The 9,642-nt window shown below is 41.4% G+C and overlaps 1 pseudogene; it reads left to right on the forward strand.

The window, feature by feature from the left end:
• Positions 1 to 416: 416 nt before the first annotated feature.
• LOC126006076 (TM2 domain-containing protein 1-like) lies at positions 417 to 1,194 on the forward strand (annotated as a pseudogene).
• The last annotated feature ends 8,448 nt before the right edge of the window (positions 1,195 to 9,642 follow it).

Raw genomic sequence — 9,642 nt, forward strand, 5'->3', positions numbered from 1 at the left:
CTTTGTGTTGTAACAAGCAATATAAAGTAAATGTGTTTGTGTCTGCAAGGGGGCAGGCTGGGGTAATGAGTAGTAAAGCATGGGCTTTGGTGAAGGGAAGGTCACACTGATAGTGGGATTAGTGTTAGAACATTTATTTTTTTCTTTTAAGGCTAGTCAAGAGAAACAGTGGGAGTGAAGAAGGAACAAAGAAATCTATAACTGGTTGTGATCAATTAATTGTAAACACCACTGTACTTGACCAGGCGGTGTTAGAACATTTAATGACTGAAACAACTGTATTATGAACAAATCAAGAGTTTAAAGTAAAAGAAAAAGAGAAAAGGAAAGAGATAGAATAGTACAAAAGAGAAAAGAAAAGAAAGCAAAAAGAATTTTTAAGAAATATGCAAACAGGGGCCATGCTGGTCCCCATCATGGCGGCTGCCTGGCCTCCCAGGCTGGCTGCTGCAGAGGTTGTGGCCACCCAGCTTTTGGGTGTCCTGTAGGTCGTGGCTGTTACCACAGGGCCTTGGGGAGTTGCTGCCACATCCAGCTAGGAGACGATGAAGTGCGAGAAATCAGAGTGGGAAAATATATTTGTAAAGATCAAAAAATTAATAATGCTACCCAAGAACCAGTCAACTGTACAAACTACACAGCTCATGCTCAATGTTTTCTAGCACCCAACATAACTTGTAAGGATTTTGGTGGGAATGAAACACATTTTACTGGAAATGAAGTTGGTTTTCTCAAGCCCATATCTTGCCGAAATGTAAATGGCTATTCATACAAAGTTGTGGTTGCCTTGTCTCTTTTTCTTGGATGGTTGGGAGCAGATCAGTTTTACCTTGATTATCCTGCCTTGGGTTTATTAAAGTTTTGCACTGTAGGGTTTTGTGGAATTGGGAACCTAATTGACTTCATTCTTATTTCAGTGTAGATTGTTAGCCCATCAGATGGAAGTAGCTCCATTATAGACTATTATGGAACCAGACTTACAAGACTGAGTATAACTAATGAAACATTTAGAAAAACACAGTTATATCCATAAATATTCTTTAAAGAAACGGATTTGGGCCTACTTGCTCTGAGTACAGACTCTCAGTATGTGTGGATTGCTAGTGTTTTCTTTGCATTCTTCTTCATCTGCCCCTTCATGGTTTCCCTGATTACTTAAAAATCATATTACCTGAAGATTTATATAGCAGGACTTTGGGGAGAACAATATGATAATAGAGTCTTTATTACCCCGGCATCCTTTAATGTCTTTCCCAAAGGCAGGTAGCTACTTGTCATTTTGGCTCCTGAATAATAAAGGTATGATTTATCCCCCCTCCCAAAAAAAAGAAATAAGCAAACAATTGTTGAAAATCCTAAGTTGGTCATGAAATGACAGGATGTAGAATAACACCAAACTTAGCAGGGAAAGGTAAGGTAACTTCCCCCTCTGATTATTCTACCTTTAGGAAAAGTCTACGCCTTCCTACTTGAAGATAGTATTTGCATCTCATTTAAGTAAGTAAGGTCATTAAGCTTGATCACTAGGAATATTAGAGGTGTTTATTAGATGATAATGTTTATTAGATAGTCTGTGTTTTGATGATTTGCCCAATTTTGAGTTAAGATCCCGGGAACTAAAAAAGAAAAAAGGGCCCGGAGAGATAGCACAGCGGCGTTTGCCTTGCAAGCAGCCAATCCAGGACCAAAGGTGGTTGGTTCGAATCCCGGTGTCCGATATGGTCCCTCGTGCCTGCCAGGAGCTATTTCTGAGCAGACAGCCAGGAGTAACCCCTGAGCAATGCCGGGTGTGGCCCAAAAACCAAAAAAAAAAAAAAAAAAAGAAAAAAGATTACTGGAACAACCCTCCTAAATTATACAGTGCACAGAACTGTCCTTCTCTAGGCAATGTGTTGTGCAGGAGTCTCTACTACCTACTGGTTTGATATTACAAACTTCATAGCATTTGAGCAATAACCCTTCATTTCTTCTAGTAACAACTTCTTACAACCACTATTGTGGATTTTGCTTCTGTGCACTGTATTATTTCTTTCTTTTTTTTTTTTTTCTTTTTGGTTTTTGGGTCACACCTGGCAGCACTCAGGGGGTACTCTGAGCTCTATGCTCAGAAATCACTCCTGGCAGGCTCGGGGGACCATATGGGATGCCGGGATTCGAACCATTATCCTTCTGCATGCAAGGCAAATGCCTTGCCTCCATGCTATCTCTCCGGCCCCTATACTGTATTATTTCTAATAATCTTTAGTAAGAGGAATTAGGCAATATGTATCTCCTTTTTTTGTTTTTGATTTTGGTTTTTGGGTCACACCTGGTGGTGCTCAGGAGTTACTCCTGGCTCAGAAATCACCCCTGACAGGCTCTGGGGACCATATGTGATACACGGTTTCAAACCAGGGTCCGTCCTGTGTTGGTCACGTGCAAGACAGACAAATGCCTTACCACTGTGCTTTAGCTCTGGCTCTCTTTATCTTCTTTTTTAATAGTTACATTTTATTGGTCATAATATCCTCCCACTTTAGTAAATGGAAGGATTTCTTTCCTCTTTTTAATGTAAAATTAAAAAGTTAAAACATGCTCAACAACTTTTTCATTGACACTGGATCATACATGTGATGACTATACTGTACAGACTAGCTTTGCAGTAGAGCACAACCATTTAAATCTCTCATTTGATGCTCACACAACAAAACCACTAACAATGCATTTCCATTTTTTGTTTTGGGGCCACACCCAGCAATTCTCAGGGGTTACTACTGGTTCTTCAATCAGAAATTGCTCCTGGCAGCCTTTGGGGGACATATGGGATGCCAGGGATCAAACCCAGGTCCATCCCGGGTCATCAATATGCAAGGCAAACACCCTAGCAATGCACCAGGACCATATGTCGCATGGTACCTGGAATTGAACTCAGAACCCTGTAAATACATGGCATCTGTTTGAGTCCTTTGTACTCTTCCCCCTTTTCCTTTGTTGTTGTTGTTTTTTGGGCCACACCCGGTGACGCTCAGGGGTCACTCCTGGCTATGTGCTCAGAAATCGCTCCTGGGTCCTAGTGGGGTGTTCTGTATTGGGAGAGGTGGTCCAAAGGGAAGAACATGCAGAAGCAGAGATCTAAGGGAGACAGGTGCAACAACTGTGGTGGTCTAGATCTAGACCAACATCCAAAAAATGCAAACTGCCACCCCAGCCCAAGAAGTGCCACTTCTGCCAGAGTATCAGCCACACGGTGGCCTCCTGTCCACTGAAGGTCCAACAGGCCCCCAGCTTCCAGGGGAAGCCTGCCTACTTCTGGGAGGAATAAGAGGAGATGATCCATTCCCATGACCTGAGGCCTGAGGCCTGAGGCCCAGAATTGAGCCAGTGGGAGTAGGGCTATCCTTTGCGATTAACAAGTTTCAAGGAGCAGGCATCAATCGGCTGAGAGGAGAAAGTGGGGGTAGATGGGTAGGGGGCAGTTGGCACTGCCATGTACGTATCTCAGACCAGGGTCCAGAGCTTCACCCTCTCTTCTTGGTGGGGGCAGGAGGGGGTGAGGCAGAGGAACTCCTTCCAACCACTCTGTCTAAACGTACCTGAGGGCTTTGAGGGCAGTCCTCTCTGCATGCTTTATCTGTGTCTCTATGCCCAGAATCTCTGCTTTTGAAATGTTCTGGACATGGAAGTGGTTTTCCTTTTAAAGAAGGCTATGTAACTATTTTCTGTGCTAGACAGACTGATCAGATAAGAGACAAAAATTGATGGGTCCAACCTGAAAGCTTTTGCATTCCATGGGAGGGAATCTCAGGACTAAAGACAGGGTTTTTTCCCCCCACATCTTGTCTCTTCAGAAATCAGGATGGCTAGCAGGCACACATAAAAAAGTATTCACCATCACTGGTTACCAGAGAAATGCAAGTTTAACAACAATGAGAAAAAAAATAGAAATAAACAATGTCAGCAGGATTTTAGTGAAAATGTTACCTGTGTTGTGTATGTAAATATTTTAGGGGATTACTATGTTACTCACCCTAAACTGATTGGTGATTGTGCCCTACCCTAGGGTGTGACCTGGCATTCTGCCCCCACCCTAGGGTAGGACCTGATTCTGCTTCCACCATTGGTTGATATCTGATCCCACCATTGGCTGGTACCTGATACTGGTGGATAAAAACAAGAGTCTGTGGAAGGCCAGGGCTTTTTGGCTGGAACTGAAGCTGAGTCTTTGGACTTCAGTCTTGTCCATCGAATAAAGCAAATATTTCAACGAGCTGACTGTCTGCGAGCTGTTTACCCGCTGTTTCACCTCAGACCCGTCTGCTAGATAGGGTGGCAGACGCGTGCTCTGGGCTGGAAGGGAAAGACCTCATCCTCCATCCCTCCATCAGTCAACCTCTTCAGGGGCTCACTTGCTACAGTTACCCTCATTCACTGTTGAAGAGAATGTTGTCTGGTTCAGCACTTATGGAAAACTATATGGAGATTCCTCCAGGAAGTGAGATTTGAACTCTCATACAACCCAGAAAATTTACTTCTTGCATTTACTATAAAAACACAAAAGTGGGGCCGGAGAGATAGCATGAAGGTAAGGCATTTGCCTTGCACGCAGAAGGACGGTGATTCTAATCCCGGCATCCCATATGGTCCCCCTAGCCTGCCAGGAGTGATTTCTGAGCATAGAGCCAGGAGTAATCCCTGAGCACTGCCAGGTGTGACCTAAAAATAAAAACAAAAAAGCCCAAAAAAACAAAAACAAAAACAAAAAAAAACAAAAGAATCCCACAAAAGTAGGCCAGAGAGATAGCACAGCGATACGGCTTTTGCCTTGCAAGTGGCTGACCCAGGATGGACCTCGGTTCAATTCTCGGCATCCCATATGGTCCCTCAAGGCAGGAGCTATTTCTGAGCACAGAGCCAGGAATAACCCCCGAGCGTCACAAGGTGTGGCCCAAAAACCAAACAACAACAACAACACAAAAGTGTTCATTCAAAAAGATACATGCATTTCTATATTGCAGTGATTAGTGAAACAATCCCAAAATCTGACAATGTGGGAATAAAGAATTTGTGACATATATGCACAATAGAATATCATGCAGTTGTAAAACCAGAAGAAATCATGCAAGTAACAGCAACCTGGACAGAACTGGAGGGCATCATGTTAAGTCAGAAGAGAAGAACAAATACTAGATGATCTTATCATCTGTGGAAAATAGAGAAACAAAACAAGATAATAGACAATCTAAAACAATGACAAAACTTAGATTTATCATAGATGTTTGTCATCTCAAACTTGAATTACAAACTTAACAAACATGGAGGTACAGGGTAGGGTAGATGAATATTGCATCAGAGGTGATAAAAGGACAGTGGTGAAAGCTAATTGGGATTTTGGAGGTGGTGGAGTGCAGTAATTTTGCATATCAGTACTATAAACTTAAACATTGCTGTTTATATTATCTAAGTTTATATTACCTAAAATATAATACAAAGTTTAAAAAGAAGGGGATAAGTTCCAATGATTTCGCTGTGAGTTAATTAGTAGCTGTAACCTAAGTGCTAGATTTTGAGTCACAGTGTCTCACCTATAAAATAACAATAACAGAATTCATCCTACTTCCTTGAGTTGTTCTGAAGATAGAATAAGGTGAAATACATGTAACTTCTTAGAACCATGAACATTTTTGTTCTTAATAAGTAATTTTAGCATATTATTTTTATGCAACTTTGCTTAGTTTCTATGAGAGTCTAGCTAATCCCAACTACAATAAGAATCTTGACTGGTAACCAAAGTAGACATTTTATAGTTCATTTTGAAAAAAGGTTCATATAAATCTTAAAATATTTTATATACCTATTTTTGCCAAGTGACTTTCCTTTTCTGTATATTTTTATTCTTTCCTAATTTTGAATGACTTGAATTCAGGGAACTTTGAGTTTCTTTTTATTCTCAAGCACTTGTCACTAAATAAAAGAAAGTGACACAGGATAAACGAAATATGCAACTAAGCACCAATTCGAGAAGACACCAGTGTGACTTTGTGAAGAAAACAGGACAGAATTTTTATATCAAGTGAAAACACATATTCTCAAACCATCTTTGGGAAGACAGAAGTTTAGATATATCTATCTTATTAAATGAAAAGTCCTTAATTTCAGGTTTAAAATGCCTTAGAGGTACTTACATTTTTTTCTACCTACTAGGGGTGCTTGCTAGTCAAACAAAAACTCTGATTTCCTAATGGTCTTCCAAGGAGCTTAAGCATTTGTTAAAATTGCCTAATTTATGCCTGAGTTTACTCCTACTTCCCAAATGAAGTGCTGCTGGAGTTTGGGTGGATAGGGGAGGAGGCTTGAATCACTCCAGGGGTAATAAAGCATCTGCCCTGTGCCTCAGGGGGCAAGATATTAGAAACCATGCCTGGCTCTGAGACACGTGGGCCCTAGACTCCCTCTGAGACCCACCAGCTGTGTGAGAAGAACCAGCCAAAGTAACAGTGACTCCCAACCAAGAAAAACATAGTTGTAGCACAGAGGGCATACTTCTGAACCAACTCAGACATTATCATCATGGTGGAATGCACCCAGATTCTCAGAGAATATTTTGGACTTGATGGTGGGGTGGAGGCAGAGAAAGGGTTTTGTTTTTCTTGTGGTAGTGGGACTCAGGAGCATGGGAATTTTATACAAAGAAGAGGGTGAGAACCACATAGCTAGAGAATTTGTAAGGCATCTTTTAAACCATAGTTCCATGACTGAGTGTTTATGTGGAAGGAGACAAAGCTGGCCTTGAGCCAGAATTGGTTGTAGTTATCAAGCTGAAGCCTTTCCCTCGAAATAATGAGCTTTTGAAGAGGCTAAAACTGTTTTTTATTCTTGCAGCGATCAGCCTGCTTATAAAAGAAGAACAGACTTCAAGTTAGGAGTGTTCCGTTGCCTCCAATTCTAATATCCACAGCAAATGAATCTGCCATAGACAATTATAGTTGCAAAAATTAGAAATGACTACCATCATTTTCCTCTTGAAGCTTAACCATATGTGACAGGGACTTTCTTCAAGGTTACCCAGTGTATCTTAAAGACCAACCATATTCTTTTTCTCTGTTTAATACCAAAAGCCTTTTTAAAAAATAATAAACGGAGTGCAACAGAATAGTAATTTTCTACATTTCATCTAGATAAAGAGAGCAAGACTATTCTGGTGAACAGAAATAGACAATGAAGATTTTCTTTTTTTCCTACAGACTCAGGTCTCTGATAGGAGACATTTGATCAGTCCACTTGACCAGAGGGTGAGCAAACTCATCTTGCAGCATTTCATAAACAAGGAACAGGAAACAGAAGGTAAAAGAAAATTGTAGCCTCCATAAAAATAGCTAAATAAGGGGCTGGAGCAGTGGCACAGCAGTAGGGTGTTTGCCTTGCATGCGGTTGAACTAGGACAGATCGCAGTTTGATTCCCCGGTGTCCCATATGATCCCCCCAGCCAGGAGCAATTTCTGAGTGCATAGCCAGGAGTAACCCCTGAGGCTAAATAAGGCCAGAGAGGTAGTACAGTGAATACTTTGCATGAGGACAACCCAGGGATGATGCCAACCCAAGGGATATTCCCCACCCCTTAGATACCACCAGAAGAGATTCCTGAACACAGAACCAGTAGTAAACACTGCACAGTTGAAGAAAGAGAGAGAATAGATACTAAATAATTATTATGAAAATTTTCTATGTTAGAAATAATTAGACATGGGGCCGGAGAGATAGCACAGCGGCGTTTGCCTTGCGAGCAGCTGATCCAGGACCTAAGGTGGTTGGTTCGAATCCCGGTGTCCCATATGGTCCCCCGTGCCTGCGAGGAGCTATTTCTAAGCAGATAGCCAGGAGTATCCCCTGAGCACCCAAAAACCAAAAAAAAAAAAAAAAATTAGACATGCAAAAGAGGAAAACAATTTCAAAGGGAAAAAATGAAAAAAATTATGTAATTCATGTGTAATAAATATGTGGACATATACATGTGTGTAAAATATATACATATGAATATACAAAACAATCAAAATGTCAACAACTAATTGACTTCAATAGCCTAGGCTGAGAAATGTTTGAGGAATAGTTATACCCTGAGCAGTGTTCTGGGGCTATTCCTGGTTTTGTGCTCAGTAGTGACTCCTGGCGGTGCCCAGAGGAGTCATATATGGTGATATGGATCAAACCATTGTCAGCTGCTTACCACTATTTTTGCTTTCCAGCTGAATATCTTATCCAACTCTACTTACATGAATTTGATGGAGAAGAGTAAGATTTCTAGAGAAAGGCATTAACCTATTCAGCCATATTTTCGTGACTGAGAACTTTTGCAATGTGTACAGGGTAGAAAACCAGGAAGACACTGAGCAGCCTTTGTTCTAATTACTTTTGAGGAGGGTTGCATAGCAAACAGACTTAGAAATCAGAGAAAGTGCTGACCTTTGGAGCAAAGAAAATATTAACTCATAGCCTTGGGAGACAGAGATATTGTCAGCCTCTGGATGCATTTTAACACTTAACATAGATAACACCTCCCCAGCCACAGGCATTCAGATTTACCATCAACTATAAAAAAAATGCTGAGTGCTCACTTCAGCAGCAAATATATGAAAAAATTGTTGCCTTGCATGTGACTGACCCTGGCTTAATTCACTACCAAATATTATGGTTTTCTTGGCTCGGGATATGGCTTAGTGGTGGACCACTTGCTGTCTACTGTGAAGTTCTGACTTTGAAATTCTGACACCATACGTCCTTCGAGTGCTGCTAACAACCTTTGAGCAGTAAATCCTAAGTAGTTTCTAAGAACTGCCAGGTAAAAACATTGTGGTTCAGAGTACCTTTATTACACCTAAACACAATATAGTTGAATTACAACTATAAACCTGGTCTTCTGGAACTTGGAATGTAGGGAAGCAACCACAACAAAAGAAAATGCTGAATTAGGATTAGACCTGGTTTTATTGGACATGGAGAGCAGGGAATTAGTAAAAAAAAATGTTGACATTCTGTTTACTGTTAATGAATGCTACTTTTTTTTTTTTTTTTTTTTTTTTTTTTTTTTGGTTTTTTGGGGCCACACCCAGTAACGCTCAGAGGTTACTCCTGGCTATGCGCTCAGAAGTTGCTCCTGGCTTGAGGGACCATATGGGTTGCCGGGGAATCAACCGCAGTCCGTCCAAGGCTAGCGCAGGCAAGGCAGGCACCTTACCTCTATAGCCACCGCCGGGCCCCAAAGAATGCTACTTTTTATCTCAGATCAAGGTGTCTCATGTGGTCTTCCTGTAGCCATGAAATTACAACAGATAAGCTTGTGAGCCTGGGACCTAGAAGTTTACAAAGTAAACAAAACTAAAACAGAAATAGGCAAAATATCAGTCTTGTTCGACAATCAATTGCTTTGAACTTGGTTTCTTCTCTGAGTTTTGCCAAATTCTTCTTTTTTATTAAAGATATGACCTTTGGGGGCCGGGCGGTGGCGCTAAAGGTAAGGTGCCTGCCTTGCCTGCGCTAGCCTTGGACGGACCGCGGTTCGATCCCCCGGCGTCCCATATGGTCCCCCAAGCCAGGAGCGACTTCTGAGCACATAGCCAGGAGTAACCCCTGAGCGTTACCGGGTGTGGCCCAAAAACCCAAAAAAAAAAA

Source organism: Suncus etruscus, chromosome 4 (genome assembly GCF_024139225.1).
Source record: "Suncus etruscus isolate mSunEtr1 chromosome 4, mSunEtr1.pri.cur, whole genome shotgun sequence".
Lineage (NCBI taxonomy): Eukaryota > Metazoa > Chordata > Mammalia > Eulipotyphla > Soricidae > Suncus > Suncus etruscus.